Genomic DNA, 16,971 nt, shown 5'->3' on the forward strand with positions numbered 1-16,971 from the left:
CTCGAGGAATGAATGGCAGGGATCGCCTGCGTTGCCTCCTGCTGGCGCAGTTGAGCCGCCAAGAGCCGTCCCGCCTTCTCCCCCTGCTCGTAGTGGTGACCCCTCAGCCGTTGCAGTGCGTATTTAGCCTTGGACGTGTACAGTTTGTTGAGAGCTACATGGGCTTTTTAAAGACTACATCGCGCGGGAAGCGAAGGGCGGGCCGCGTATAGGTGGGTTAGGGATGCAATGTCATCCTCCAGTTCTTTCTGGCGAGCCACCTTCTGTTTGTTAGGCAGAGCTGCGCCCTTCATCATTTGCTCCCGGATAGTTGCTTTCGCGGCTGCTCACAGGACCCTATGGGATGCAACTGAGCCCTTGTTGTCTGTTAAATATGTGAAGACGTGCCCTCAGTTGGGATTTACCCTGGGGGGTGCGATAGTGTTGCACAGACAGGTGCCAGATTTTGTGGCCCAGACTGGTAAGGCCCATGTCCACAGATATCAGGACTGGAGCATGGTCAGGGAGCCCGGTTTCCAGGATCCGAGAATCCTGAGCATTATCTACCACTCTTTGAGAGATGAGGAAGTAATCTAGCTGTGATTGGGTGCAAAGTACCGACAGGAGGAAGGCGTACTCCCTGTCCGCTGGGTGGGCGAGCCTCCAATGATCCACCAGTCCATGGTCTGAGATCAAGTCCCCCACTAGAGCTCTATCTGAGTTGTTGCCCACATCTAAGGGGTCAGTCCTGTCAAGCAGGGCGTCCCGGGCAAGATTCCAGTCCCCCCAGATAAGGTACTGGGAGGCCCCAATCTTCATGAGGAGGCGGTTGAGTTGGATTAAGAAAGAGCGTTTAGAGCCCATAGGTGCATAGACAGACCCTATACAGAGCGAACTATCCCTGACTCTCAGCTTTGCAAATACATACCTGCTGCCTGGGCCAGACCGTGTTTTGTCAACAGTGACAGGTAATGTTTTACGGAGCAGGATCGCTACAATATAACTCCTGGCCATCCCACCACTCGCTGCTGCCAGGGTGTGGAGGGGAGCACCCTCCACACCCTGTCCCGAAGCAGTTTATCGGACTCAAGGCATCAAGGTGAGTCTCTGAAAGGAAGACGCTCGCTCCGGGATCAGGTCAGAATAATTTTCCTTTAATCATAAGTTCAGGTAATACAGCCTCTACTCCCTTCTGCCAACCAGTTCGTCCTCCGCTCCCCGCAACCTTTCAAAACCCCCCGAACATTCTACATTCCAATCGCACACGATCGTGGAAATGATCGCGTGCGTATACATACCCAACACATCTCTTCCCTCATAACAACAGAAAGAAAACAATAACAAAATTACATAAATCGTTCACATGTTATAACATATTTGGTGAACGTAAATGACTAACTATACTTACTATACTCAAACCTAATAATTTCAGTACAATCACATTAGTGCATAGTCATTGAATTTCTTTGGTGGTTTAACATGTCTAGAAGATCTTCTACAATGGTTTGCAGGAGGGTTCCAATTTCCGGAAGAACAGAAACCATCGACATGATTATTGGAACACTCGTTAGTTTTATTCACAGGTCTAGACAAGGACAATTTGCTTTTGTTCCACCATTTACCATCCTCCAACTTAACGGCACTGTTTCCTACTTGAATTATCTTTCTGCAGTTACTAAATTTGGATTGGCCTTTAGCTATGAGTCTCGGAAGTTTTACCCTTACTAGATCCCCTACCTTCCAATCGATCTTACGGATGTGACCCCTTTTATTTGAATCAATAGCAATCTTAGCATCAACCATAGTTGTGTATTTCTGTTGTGCAGCTAAACGTTTCTCCATAACACCTTCAACTTTGTGCCATGGCACACAAAACTGACCCATCCATTCTCTAGTTAACTTTGTGGATGGAATGCGGCCGCGTAGCAGGACAAAGGGCGAAACTTGAGTGTCTGCGTTGTTCGTGGTACGCACCGCCCATAACAATTTAGATAACTCCGATTTACAGTGAAGACCACTAGACTTGGATAACTGAATACTATCCTTGAGTACCCTGTTGAATCTTTCCACGAGACCATTGCTCCGAGGATGGTACAACGACGTTTTAGTATGTCTAATGCCCATAAACTTCATAAACTTTTCAAATTGTGCTGATGTAAACTGAGATCCGTTATCAGTCAAGATCTCATCCGGAATACCTTCCCTAGCGAAAATGCATTCCAACCACTGGATCACATTGTTAGAGTCAGGAACTTTAACAAATTTTACTTCTGGCCATCTGCTGTAATAATCAATAAGCACCAAACCATAATCTTGGGACCCATAGGACAAACTCACTGGCCCTATAATAATAATTGCAAGCTTACTCCAGGGTTTATCTGGAACCCTGATGGCTTCTATTGGGCTTGGCACAGTAACTTGAGACTTGTCACTAACGGCACAATACACACAATCCCTCACAAAATGCTCTATACATTTATCAACACCCGGCCACCAAAATCCTTCTCTGACCCTTCTCTTCATAGCTCGCATTCCAATGTGGCCTTCATGCGCTAAACCCAAAACTCTCTTTTTCATACTATCCGGTACAACTATCTGCTTAGACCTAAATAACAATCCATTGATTACTGATAACTCATCAAAAACATGTTTGTACCTGTCTTTTAATTCATCATTTGAGGACCACAAAGACCACCCCGTGGTGACAGCATGCATGACTGATTTCAGATCCTGATCTGCCTCACACGCCTCCCTCCACTCCTGTTCGTCCAGCGCACCGTCCAAGAGCTCAGTAACTGAACACACCACAACATCATTATCGTCGTCTTTGGAACCAATATCTGTTGACACTTCAACAGAAGAATCAGAGCCAGACAATCTAGATAAACAGTCCGCCAAAATATTTTTTTTTCCTGGTACATATTCTAACTTAAAATTGTGCTCACGCAATTTGTATTGCCACTTGGCTATCCTTGGAGTGGCTTTCTCAGCACCCTTGGCAGTGAAAAGTTGAACTAGAGGCTTGTGATCCGTCCTTACAGTAAACCTAGAACCCCAAACAAACTGTTTGAAATAACTAATGCCCCAACAACATGCTAGAGCCTCACGTTCGATGACAGAATACGTTGCTTCTGCACCCTTCAAACTTCTAGACGCAAATGCAACGACTTCATCCTCACCATCTCTCCTTTGCAACAAAACAGCCCCCAACCCTTTCTGGCTGGCATCTGTCATTATAATAGAATGATCATGGGTGTCAAAGGGTTTTAAAGGAATTGCTTGGGCAATCTCTTGTTTCACACTCTCAAATTCGCGGTTGCAATTGGTATCCCATAAAAACGTAACGTTCTTCTTCAGTAGATTCCTTAAGTTGTAAGTCTTTTCTGAGCAATTTGGTACAAATTTGGCATAAAACTCTATCAGCCCCATGAAAGACCTCAGTTGGTCCTTATTTTCTGGACACATAAAATCCTGAATGGCCTTTACTAAACTTATTTTAGGTTTGATACCTTCAGCAGATAATTCGAAACCTAAGTAGTTCACACTGTACACACCAAATCGGCACTTAGCAGAACTAAGAGTCACACCTTTCAGTTTCAGTATGTCTAACACGCAACTCAATCTCTCATCATGCTCAAACATGTCTTTACCATAGACTAAGATATCGTCCTGAAATGCCTTCACTCCGTCCAACTCTTTAAACATGCTCTCTACTGTTCTCTGAAATACGGCAGACGCAGACGCCAACCCAAAAGGCATACGCTTGAACTGAAATAAACCAAAAGGCGTGATAAAAGCTGTGTAGTGTCTGGAGCTAGGATGTAGACTAATTTGATGGTAAGCAGAAGTCATGTCGAGTAAGGAAAACACTTTACCATCTTTAATGGAAGATAACATTTCCGAGATGTTGGGTAGAGGATATTGATCTACCCAAATTTGGTTATTAAGATCGCGCAAGTCCACACACATTCGCAATGATCCATTCGCCTTACGGGCTAAAACTACAGGTGCGACCCAATTCGAGGACTCTACAGGTTCAATTATGTCTAGAGTACACAATTTATCTAATTCTTTCTTAAAATCATCTTTTAAAGTGAGGGGAACCTTCCGCACCCTGTGTACTTTTGGTAGCGCATCCTTATTGATCTTAATCTTGTGGGCAAAACCCTTGAATAGACCCACATTACTATTAAATATTTCCGGATAACGTGATTCCCATTTATCACACCTAATTGAAGACACTTGCAAATATTCATTTCTCATTACGACTTGTTCAGGATTATTTGGATCTAACACCAACTTTAATTTACCCTGATCACACCATCCTAGAAGGCATGTGTCATCCTTGGCTACATAAATTGTGGCAGGCGTAATACTATCCTTAAATTTGAGTACAGCTTGAAATTCACCGACCACATCAATTGACTTCCCTCCATATCCAATGGGATGGATTAGTGAAGGCTTTAAGGTGAACCCTCGGGCACTGAACAGGTCATTCCACATGGTCTCGCTCAAAAGTGTGAAAGGGGAACCTGAATCAGCCATCATGTGAACCTGAACGCCATCTATCTCCACCAAGCAAAATGGTCTTCTCACACCAGAACCCCTTAACTCACCAATCAGGGGTTCCTTGTTATACACCATAAATATTTCCCCTTCCTCGCTACTGGAAGAAGAGTAATTATTAGTAGCGACACTATTAACTTTGTGGTTAAGTTTGTCAGAACCATTGGACATGCTGGATTTACATACTCTCGCAAAATGTCCTTTCTTGTAACATTTCGCGCATATCTTATCCAAGGCTGGACAAAATTTAGCATTACCTAAGTGAGTAGTACTACCACACCTATAACACTCTAAAGGTTTCGATACATTTTTCCCATACTTGCTTCCTGTAGATAGTGGTGCACTGCCACCCTTGAAGTTCTTGTTTTTGTATTTAGGCTTAACAACTAACACCTCCGAACGCAGCGAATGGTCTCTGTTGTCAGTGATTGACATTTGTTCCATGAATGACACAGTGCTTTCAATTCTGGTGGCAATCTCTAAGGCTTTCTGTAAAGTTAAGTTGGGGGTGGACAACAATGCTTCCTGTATTTTCTTATTATTAGTTTTCTCAACAAGTTGGTCTTTTATCATTTCTTCTTCAAATTCTTTGTAATCACATGAAACAGCTAAAAGTCTTAAAGCCCCTACATAACTGGACGCAGATTCACCATCAGACTGGACCCTTTTGTAAAATGTATGTCTTTCCAAGGTGACGTTCCTGCATTTCTTAAACCTCAAATCAAGCGAGTTGATAGCGGTTTGGTACTCGTCTTCAACACCGTCGCCTTCCCCTTCAATTGCTAATACAGGTACTTTAGGAATATACTTCAAAATTTTACGTCCTTCACTACCTAAACAATGTTTAAAAATTGCAAATTTTCTTTTGTGGGTAAAGGTTTCACCCTCCAGGGCGTCTAAGTATGCCTCAAATGCCTCTTTCCACTGCTCCCAATCTGCATCAGGTAAAGCCGGATTGGGAACAAAAGGAGGAGGAGGGGCGATTGATTGCTGCATAATGGTAATCACAATGATGCACAAATATTAGTGAAATTGAATGAATGCTAAAAATAAACGAAAATAACACGTTAATTATGTATTCCCAAAGATGCTAATTACATTCCATTGCAGACTGAGAAATGATTGCTCCCATAATAGACAATGGCCCTCATTCTGACCTTGGCGGGCGGCGGAGGCCGCCCGCCAAAGTCCTGCTGTCAGGTTACCGTTCCGCGGTCGAAAGACCGCGGCGGTAATTCTGACATTCCCGCTGGGCTGGCGGGTGGCCGCCTTCAGGCCGCCCGCCAGCCCAGCGGGAAAGAGGCTTCCACGATGAAGCCGGCTCGGAATCGAGCCGGCGGAGTGAAAGCTGTGCGACGGGTGCAGTTGCACCCGTCGCGTATTTCACTGTCTGCGCAGCAGACAGTGAAATACTTGTAGGGGCCCTCTTACGGGGGCCCCTGCAGTGCCCATGCCAGTGGCATGGGCACTGCAGGGGCCCCCAGGGGCCCCGCGACCCCCCCTACCGCCATCCGGTTCCCGGCGGGATGGCGGTAGGGGGGGTCGGAATCCCCTCGGCGGTGCAGCAAGCTGCGCCGCCTTGGAGGATTCAATGGGGCGGCGGGACACTGGCGGGAGACCGCCAGTGTTGCCGGTCCGACCGCGGCTTTACCGCCGTGGTCGGAATCCCCATTGGAGCACCGCCGGCCTGTCGGCGGTGCTCCCGCGGTCCTCCGCCCTGGCGGTCTTTGACCGCCAGGGTCAGAATGACCGCCAATGTGTTTAAATTGCTCCATGGCACGCAAGCATAAGATGGGGTCCAAAGTGGAGCGCAGCACAGACGGAAAATACACCCAAAATGGTTGCTGAATGTCTCTTCAGTACGGTTAACCAACAGAAGGTTGGGTGGGGTGTGCGTGTCACTGTAACACGCAAACTGAAAGAGCAGTGCGGAATGCTGCTAAGATGGCAGCCAAAGTGTCCCTGCGAAGTAGATGCTGCGGTCTAGATTCCAGGAAAACACATACCCAGTGCGTCCAGGACGTTTATGTCAGCACTAACCCATGAACAAATCCAACGTGCAGAAATTGTAGCCGCCGTTTGAAGTAGGCAGGGGCAGGATGTACCGGTAAGTTCGACCGTCACTGTGCTCAGAGGAATTTCTTCACGGGAGAAGAGGCTGTGGCTGGAAAACCCTCGTCGCCACTGAAAGGAAGACGCTCGCTCCGGGATCAGGTCAGAATAATTTTCCTTTAATCATAAGTTCAGGTAATACAGCCTCTACTCCCTTCTGCCAACCAGTTCGTCCTCCGCTCCCCGCAACCTTTCAAAACCCCCCGAACATTCTACATTCCAATCGCACACGATCGTGGAAATGATCGCGTGCGTATACATACCCAACAGTCTCCTGCTACAGGGCCACATCTGCTCGTTTCGATTGTATGGAGGAGAAGCACCTTTATGCGTATTACGTAATGTGTCATCTGTTGATGTTCCATGAGAGAACGTGGAGAGGGCGGGGAGCATGAGAGGCTGAGCCAGCCAAAGGAGGGGAAGCAAGAAGGAGAGAAAGGGGGAGCACCAAGCAGAGATGTAGAGGAAGAAACGTAGAGGGGAGGAGCAAGTTTGGTGTCACGAAAGGGATCCTTCGAACCCAATCTGGAGGGACCGCGGAGTGAGCAAAGAGGAAAGCAAAAATAAATTAGAGGGAAAGAAATGAAAAATGAATGAAAATAGTGGTCGAGGGGAAGAAGCAGAGTGCCAATAAGGGTGGCTAAATAACCCGGCACTAAGCTGGAACAAGGCCCCAAGGCCTGTAGACCGCAGGTCCAGGCTTGTGGATCCCGTGCACCGGGGAGGCCCCTTCGGCAGGCAGAGCATGCAGAGGATGAAGTAGGGACGAGGGAATTACAGAGAAATCCTGGAGGGTCCCCGAGAGTCATGCAAGTTTGAGAAATCTGGGCACTTGCAGTCCGCTTCGCGACAGTAAGGCACTCATTGCAGTGCGACCCAGAGGGTGGTATGGGGGAGTAGAGGGAACAAAAATAGAAATAGAGATGGAGCTAAGGCAAATTCCAGGACAACCGGGGCTATTCGGTCCCCACTGAGGGGCTATCCCGGGTCTCAGGGAGTCTCCTGGGGGTAAGGGTGCCGAGTCAATTAGAGGTGTGCAGGCCCGGCATCCCAGACATCCTGAACAAGTGCAACGATATGAACGGGTGAAGGATTGAAAGAGCCGCATGGTACATAGCGAAGCAAAGTTCATCAACACATTGCAATACACTAACAAGCGCGCCATCCTAGCGATGGGTGTGGCGGGGAGGGGAGCCGCTGGGACATAGCAGGCCAGGAACAAAGTGATGCAGCATTCAACAAGGCGAGGCACAACCACCAAAAGTGGTGCGACCCAAAGCAATGCCCGCATAGAGTGACCATATCATATACAAGCATGCAGCTGGTACTTAGCTGTCCGACGGGAAATGGGCAGAGCTCTTGTAGTTCCACACCAAGGCACAGTCAATGCCAGGATGCAGAAGACCACTGAGACCTCAGCTTGAAGTGGGGGGTGGGCTTCAGAGGGGATCGTGATTTGTCCCTGTCCTGGTTCTGAGTGAGATGCGCCACTGTCCTGTCACCGTGAAATTGTGCTTCTCTCTCGGAATCTCTGCCTTTATGGTGTGTTCTGCCTTCATTGTACAATCCCGCGTCCGAGGGGGCATGGGGAGGCAGGTTTACCAGGGGGTTACCATCCAGTGCTGGGGATGAGTCCAGAGGGTGAGGGGGGTGACATCTATGATCTGGGCCGAAAGTCCATCCAGAAAGAGGCGCAGGTCCTCTTTGATTTGCCATCCTTGGTTATCCACATCTGCACTGGTTCAAACAGACCATACTTTATGTCCATTTGATGGAGCTGGGCCGGAGGGACAAGACTGCTTTGCGACAGTCATTGGTCTCTTGCAAGAAGTCTGCAGAGATGCATATCTTGTGCCCCTCGCACCTGTAGGGGCAATGGGAGTGTACTGTGGTGAGGAGCTGCCGGACCTGCTCATGGCACCTGAAACAGGCGATGATGGGGCAGGGTCGTGAAGGACCGTCTTGGCACATCGGACCCATGCGGTGCACTCAATGGAGCCCCAGAAAAACCACAGAAGCATTTCACCTTAGTGCATCAGATTATATCACTGCATTGAGGGGAATTTATTAAAGGTAATAGCTTTCAAACAAAAATTCACATTCATTCATGCCTCCTCCTTCTTTGCCAACAATGCCAATAGTAAACCAAGAGACAAGTCATTTGCACGTGCACTCTCCGGGTTGCCTAGGTTGTCGTTGTACTCGGGACAACATTATAGTTTAGTAAATCACCTATAAGATAAGGTTTTGCACAGCGCACATCCTGAACCCATGTATTTCAAGGTGCTTTTATTCGTTATAATGAAGAAAAAGGAAGAAAGCGAAATAAAACGATTGTCGGTCAAGTGGGGAAGCGGGGATTGTTCCCGGACTTTCACATAGCGCAGTTCATCTACTCACGTTTTACCATCTGACAGTTTAGATCACAAGTTACTGCTTTGTCTTTCATTCGTGGTGCATGAGGTTAGAGCACGGATGGCAGGCAGAAGCCACATAAAGGCTTGGTATGTTTTAGGTTTGAGGGTCCAAGACAACCTCGAGCTGAACCAGAGCCAGTCATCTAGCTGGAGCTTGTGCCTTCAGCGGCTCGTCCACCTCTATCACATAATGGCAACTTAGGGGACAAAGACATAGGAAGGATATGATTTGGCCCTTAAAAGAAATCCACGACTCACTGTCCACACCATATACATGTCTAACGTACCCTACGCCCAACTTACACCACTCTGACCCTCACCCTGCTGGCATCAATGCATCCTCAGACATGCCGCAGACCGTATCTTCAGGTCTATGGGAAATGTTTGTGAGTACCCTTGTTTTAGAATTTATTTTTTTGTTGGGAAGGTATTTTTTTAATTGATTGCCTGTTTGCATGGAAGAAGATTGCAAAGGGCAGGTTGAGTTGATCAGCCCAAATGAATGGGCAGAAGGCAAGCTGTATAGATTCTCGGGTGCCAAATTACATTTTCATTGGATTGACATGTTTCCAGCATGAGGAAGGTTTTCTTGGCAGGTGACCTCATTGATGTCTATGGGAATGATTTGCCTTGTTTAAAGATGAACTGAGAAGTACATTAATGCACCTTTATAAACTTATTTTTGCCCATGTACTCTTGATTGACCCTCTTCCTTATTTCTTAATTAGACTTTTATTTCTCCATCTCTTGCACTTTGCCTCATGATCTTTTAACTTGCTTTATAGTATCACTCATATGGTGTTCATCACTTTTCTTTCTTTTCCTCACCAATGCTACTTTTATTCCTCCATGGCCTCTTCAGTGCCCTGATTCTTTTTTTCTTGCTCATGATAGTTTTTCTCTCCGTACCTTTTTCAGTACCTCATATCAAGAGTTTCACTTAAGGTTTTGGGAGTCAAATCCATAAAATCTCAAGCCTAGAATTTTGGAAATCGTTTAGCTTAAATGGACATATCAATATTTCCATCCCCTGAAGGTTTGGATTAATTGACCACCACAACGTTTACCCCATGAAGCTGAAACATAGGTGTGCTGTCAAGTCCCAGAGGAGGAAAGATATTATAATAGTCCCTACCTAAACAAACTACCCCCTCAAACCTGAAGAGTGATGTAAAGAAATGGCTCCCTGTTGCAGTTACCCCCCACTTTTTGCCTGATACTGATGCTGACTTGACTGAGAAGTGTGCTGGGACCCTGCTAACCAGGCCCCAGCACCAGTGTTCTTTCACCTAAAATTTACTTTTGATTCCACAATTGGCACACCCTGGCATCCAGGTAAGTCCCTTGTAACTGGTACCCCTGGTACCAAGGGCCCTGATGCCAGGGAAGGTCTCTAAGGGCTGCAGCATATCTTATGCCACCCTGGGGACCCCTCACTCAGCACAGACACACTGCTTGCCAGCTTGTGTGTGCTGATGAGAACAAAACGAGTAAGTCGACATGGCACTCCCCTCAGGGTGCCATGCCAACCTCACACTGCCTATGCAGTATAGATAAGTCACCCCTCTAGTAGGCCTTACAGCCCTAAGGCAGGGTGCACTATACCATAGGTGAGGGCACCAGTGCATGAGCACTATGCCACTACAGTGTCTAAGCAAAACCTTAGACATTGTAAGTGCAGGGTAGCCATAAGAGTATATGGTCTGGGAGTCTGTCAAAAACGAACTCCACAGCTCCATAATGGCTACACTGAATACTGGGAAGTTTAGTATCAAACTTCTCAGAATAATAAACCCACACTGATGCCAGTGTTGGATTTATTAAAAAATGCACACAGAGAGCATCTTAGAGATGCCCCCTGTATTTTACCCAATTGTTCAGTGCAGGACTGACTGGTCTCTGCCAGCCTGCTGCTGAGAGACGAGTTTCTGACCCCATGCGGTGAGAGCCTTTGTGCTCTCTGGGGACAGAAGCAAAAGCCTGCTCTGGGTGGAGATGCTTCACACCTCCCCCCTGCAGGAACTGTAACACCTAGCAGTGAGCCTCAAAGGCTCAGGCTTCGTGTTACAATGCCCCAGGGCACTCCAGCTAGTGGAGATGCCCCCCCCCCCCTGGACACAGCCCCCACTTTTGGCGGCAACTCCAGGAGAGATAATGAGAAAAACAAGGAGGAGTCACTGGCCAGTCAGGACAGCCCCTAAGGTGTCCTGAGCTGAGGTGACTCTGACTTTTAGAAATCCTCCATCTTGCAGATGGAGGATTCCCCCAATAGGGATAGGAATGTGACCCCCTCCCCTTGGGAGGAGGCACAAAGAGGGTGTACCCACCCTCAGGGCTAGTAGCCATTGGCTACTAACCCCCCAGACCTAAGCACGCCCTTAAATTTAGTATTTAAGGGCTTCCCTGAACCTAAGAATTTAGATTCCTGAAACTACAAGAAGAAGAACACTGCTGAGCTGAAAAACCCCTGCAGAGGAAGAACAGAAGACACCAACTGCTTTGGCCCCAGACTTACCGGCCTGTCTCCTGCCTTCCAAAGAAACCTGCTCCAGCGACGCTTTCCAAGGGACCAGCGACCTCTGAATCCTCTGAGGACTGCCCTGCTTCAAGAAAGACAAGAAACTCCCGAGGACAGCGGCACTGCTCCAAAAGAACTGCAACTTTGTTTCAAGGAGCAGATTTAAAGACCCCTGCAAATCCCCGCAAGAAGCGTGAGGCTTGCAATACTGCACCCGGCGACCCCGACTCGACTGGTGGAGAACCAACACCTCAGGGAGGACCCTCCGGCGACTCCGAGACCGTGAGTAACCAAAGTTGTCCCCCCTGAGCCCCCACAGCGACGCCTGCAGAGGGAATCCCGAGGCTCCCCCTGACCGCGACTGCCTGAACTCCATTTCCCGACGGCTGGAAAAGACCCTGCACCCGCAGCCCCCAGCACCTAAAGGAACGGAACTCCTGTGCAGGAGTGACCCCCAGGAGGCCCTCTCCCTTGCCCAGGTGGTGGCTATCCCGAGGAGCCCCCCCCTTGCCTGCCTGCAACGCTGAAGAGATCCCTTGATCTCTCATAAGAAACCATTGAAAACCCGACGCTTGTTTCTACACTGCACCCGGCCGCCCCAGTGCCGCTGAGGGTGTACTTTTTGTGTGAACTTGTGTCCCCCCCGGTGCCCTACAAAACCCCCCTGGTCTGCCCTCCGAAGACGCGGGTACTTACCTGCTGGCAGACCGGAACCGGGGCACCCCCTTCTCTCCATTAAAGCCTATGCGTTTTGGGCACCTCTTTGACCTCTGCACCTGACCGGCCCTGAGCTGCTGGTGTGGTAACTTTGGGGTTGCTCTGAACCCCCAACGGTGGGCTACCTTGGACCCAAACCTGAGACTTGTAAGTGATTTACTTACCTGACAAAAACTAACAAAAACTTACCTCCCCAGGAACTGTGAAAATTGCACTGTGTCCACTTTTAAAACAGCTTATTGTGTTTTATGTAAAAAGTATACATGCTAATGTAATGATTCAAAGTTCCTAAAGTACTTACCTGCAATACCTTTCAAATGAGATATTACATGTAGAATTTGAACCTGTGGTTCTTAAAATAAACTAAGAAAAGATATTTTTCTATAACAAACTAAGAAAAGATATTTTTCTATAACAAAACCTATTGGCTGGATTTGTCTCTGAGTGTGTGTTCCTCATTTATTGCCTGTGTGTATGTACAACAAATGCTTAACACTACTCCTTGGATAAGCCTACTGCTCGACCACACTACCACAAAATAGAGCATTAGTATTATCTCTTTTTGCCACTATCTTACCTCTAAGGGGAACCCTTGGACTCTGTGCATGCTATTCCTTACTTTGAAATAGTGCATACAGAGCCAACTTCCTACATTGGTGGATCAGCGGTGGGGTACAAGACTTTGCATTTGCTGGACTACTCAGCCAATACCTGATCACACGACAAATTCCAAAAATTGTCATTAGAAATTGTTTTTGCAATTTGAAATTTTTCTAAATTCTTAAAAGTCCTGCTAGGGCCTTGTGTTAGTCCCTGTTAGCATTTCCTTTTAGAGTTTAAAAGTTTTGTGAAAGTTTGAATTAGATTCTAGGACTAGTTTTTAGATTCTTAAAAAGTATTCCAACTTTTATAAGCATAATGTCTAATACAGATGTGAATGTGGTGGAACTCGACACCACACCTTACCTCCATCTACAGATGAGAGAGCTAAGGTCACTCTGTAAACTAAAGAAAATAGCAATGGGCTCCAGACCTTCCAAACTACAGCTCCAGGAGCTGTTGGCAGAGTTTGAAAGAGCCAACCCCTCTGAGGATGGCAACACAGAGGATGAGTATAGTGACTTGGAGGGTGATTCCCCCCACCAGTCCTATCTAGGGAGGACAGGGCCTCTCAAGCCCTGACTCCACAAATCATAGTCAGAGATGCTGGTTCCCTCACAGGAGGGACCAACCTCTCTGAAATCACTGAGGATAACTCCAGTGAAGAGGACATCCAGTTAGCCAGGATGGCCAAAAGATTGGCTTTGGAAAGACAGATCCTAGCCATAGAAAGGGAAAGACAAGAGATGGGCCTAGGACCCATCAATGGTGGCAGCAACATAAATAGGGTCAGAGATTCTCCTGACATGTTGAAAATCCCTAAAGGGATTGTAACTAAATATGAAGATGGTGATGACATCACCAAATGGTTCACAGCTTTTGAGAGGGCTTGTGTAACCAGAAAAGTAAGCAAATCTCACTGGGGTGCTCTCCTTTGGGAAATGTTCACTGGAAAGTGTAGGGATAGACTCCTCACACTCTCTGGAAAAGATGCAGAATCTTATGACCTCATGAAGGGAACCCTGATTGAGGGCTTTGGATTCTCCACTGAGGAGTATAGGATTAGATTCAGGGGGGCTCAAAAATCCTCGAGCCAGACCTGGGTTGATTTTGTTGACTACTCAGTGAAAACACTGGATGGTTGGGTAACTGGAAATGAAGTGCATGACTATGTTGGGCTTTATAATTTGTTTATGAAAGAACGCATTTTAAGTAACTGCTTCAATGAAAAGTTGCATCAGTATCTGGTAGACCTAGGTCCAATTTCTCCCCAAGAATTGGGAAAGAAGGCAGACCACTGGGTCAAGACTAGGGTAACCAAATCTTCCACTGGGGGTGACCAAAAGAAAGGGGTTACAAAACCTCCTCAGGAGAAAGTGGGTGACACTAGAAATAAAGAAAAAGAGTCCTCTGTAGGCCCCCAAAAACCAGACGAGGTGGGGGGTCCCAAGACACAACCCAAAACAAAGGTGGGTACCAGGGTAAGAACTGGGACGCCACTAAGGCATGGTGCCATAACTGTAAACAGACAGGGCACCACACCAAGGACACTTCTTGTCCCAAAAACAAACCCCCTAGCAAAATCCCAGGGGTGACCAGTGTAGCCATTGGGGATGACTCCTCAGATGAGGAGGTCTTCATAGCCTTCAACTGGAAAAAGGGCCCAACAGGTGAGTTGGAGATTCCAGAGGGAAGTAGACACTTCCACCACCTACTGGTGAATGGAATCCCAGCCACTGCCCTGAGAGACACTTGTGCCAGTCACACTATTGTGCATGACAGGCTGGTGTTCTCCAACCAGTACATCCCAGGTGAGATGGCCAGAGTAAGAGTTAGCCCAGACAGGGTCACTGATAGGCCTGTGGCTTTTGTGCCCATAGAAGTGGGTGGGACTTTTAGCTGGAGAAGGGTGGTAGTCAGTACAGACCTCCCCCTTGATTGTCTCCTTGGAAATGACTACCCAGAGGTTAGTCAGAGCCCAAGAGAGGAACCGGTCCAGTGCCAGTCCTCTCCCAAGGATTCTGGAGTTCCTGCCTCTGCAGTAAATGCAAGTAGGCCCCAGAAGAAAAAGAAAAGGAAACAGAGTAGGAAAGGTGGACAACCTTTAGCCAAGGTTCCAGCAAGCCAAGGAGATTCTTCTCCAGTAGGGGAGAACTCCAAAAGTGGCTCTGATAAAGTCCAACCTGACCCACAAGAAGTCCTGGCTAGTCAGGCAACTGTTAAGTCTGAGTGGGTGGCTCCTCAGCTAACAGAAGAAAGAGTGGAAGAAGGGTGTTTACTACAAGATGTGGTAACCCCCCACTCTAATACAGCAGACAGGCACCCTGAACCCAAAGAAGCCTGTAACTTAGCCCCTTCCCTTGTAGGTGAAGAGCTAAAGGTGTGGTTCTGGGCACTGACAGCTGTCAGTGGCCTCTGCTGGGTGTTAGCCTTTATGGCTGCACTATCTTTGGCATGGTGGTCAGACCCCATGCCAAATAGCAAGTTAGGCCCCCTGACCCTGTTGGTCATGGTGGGGTTACTCCAGCTCTGGGTAACCTCTTTGGGTAAGCTAGGGGTGACCCTGGCTAAAATAAGATTAGCAGAGGTGGATACCTCTAACCCCAAAATAGAGAGAATGGGTGGAGACATAAAAAGTACAGACTAGAGGCAATTCAGACTAGGTCCTATCACTGTGGAAGTGGGTCAGTTCCCCAGAGGGAATGACCTGAACAGGAGGATGTAAGGCAGAGTAGGCCCTGCAACAAACCAGCCTATTTCCTCTACTCTTCCTTGCCTGACAGACTAGGAAGACTCTCCCAGCTTTGGCTGAGTCTCCTGGCCTGTGGGCTGGGGGGGGGCTTGTGTAAAGAAATGGCTCCCTGTTGCAGTTACCCCCCACTTTTTGCCTGATACTGATGCTGACTTGACTGAGAAGTGTGCTGGGACCCTGCTAACCAGGCCCCAGCACCAGTGTTCTTTCACCTAAATTGTACTTTTGATTCCACAATTGGCACACCCTGGCATCCAGGTAAGTCCCTTGTAACTGGTACCCCTGGTACCAAGGGCCCTGATGCCAGGGAAGGTCTCTAAGGGCTGCAGCATATCTTATGCCACCCTGGGGACCCCTCACTCAGCACAGACACACTGCTTGCCAGCTTGTGTGTGCTGATGAGAACAAAACGAGTAAGTCGACATGGCACTCCCCTCAGGGTGCCATGCCAAACTCACACTGCCTATGCAGTATAGATAAGTCACCCCTCTAGTAGGCCTTACAGCCCTAAGGCAGGGTGCACTATACCATAGGTGAGGGCACCAGTGCATGAGCACTATGCCACTACAGTGTCTAAGCAAAACCTTAGACATTGTAAGTGCAGGGTAGCCATAAGAGTATATGGTCTGGGAGTCTGTCAAAAACGAACTCCACAGCTCCATAATGACTACACTGAATACTGGGAAGTTTAGTATCAAACTTCTCAGAATAATAAACCCACACTGATGCCAGTGTTGGATTTATAAAAAAATGCACACAGAGAGCATCTTAGAGATGCCCCCTGTATTTTACCAAATTGTTCAGTGCAGGACTGACTGGTCTCTGCCAGCCTGCTGCTGAGAGACGAGTTTCTGACCCCATGCGGTGAGAGCCTTTGTGCTCTCTGGGGACAGAAACAAAAGCCTGCTCTGGGTGGAGATGCTTCACACCTCCCCCCTGCAGGAACTGTAACACCTAGCGGTGACCCTCAAAGGCTCAAGCTTCGTGTTACAATGCCCCAGGGCACTCCAGCTAGTGGAGATGCCGCCCCCCCTGGACACAGCCCCCACTTTTGGCGGCAAGTCCAGGAGAGATAATGAGAAAAACAAGGACGAGTCACTGGCCAGTCAGGACAGCCCCTAAGGTGTCCTGAGCTGAGGTGACTCTGACTTTTAGAAATCCTCCATCTTGCAGATGGAGGATTCCCCCAATAGGGATAGGAATGTGACCCCCTCCCCTTGGGAGGAGGCACAAAGAGGGTGTACCCACCCTCAGGGCTAGTAGCCATTGGCTACTAACCCCCCAGACCTAAGCACGCCCTTAAATTTAGT

Source organism: Pleurodeles waltl, chromosome 8, assembly GCF_031143425.1.
Source record: "Pleurodeles waltl isolate 20211129_DDA chromosome 8, aPleWal1.hap1.20221129, whole genome shotgun sequence".
NCBI lineage: Eukaryota > Metazoa > Chordata > Amphibia > Caudata > Salamandridae > Pleurodeles > Pleurodeles waltl.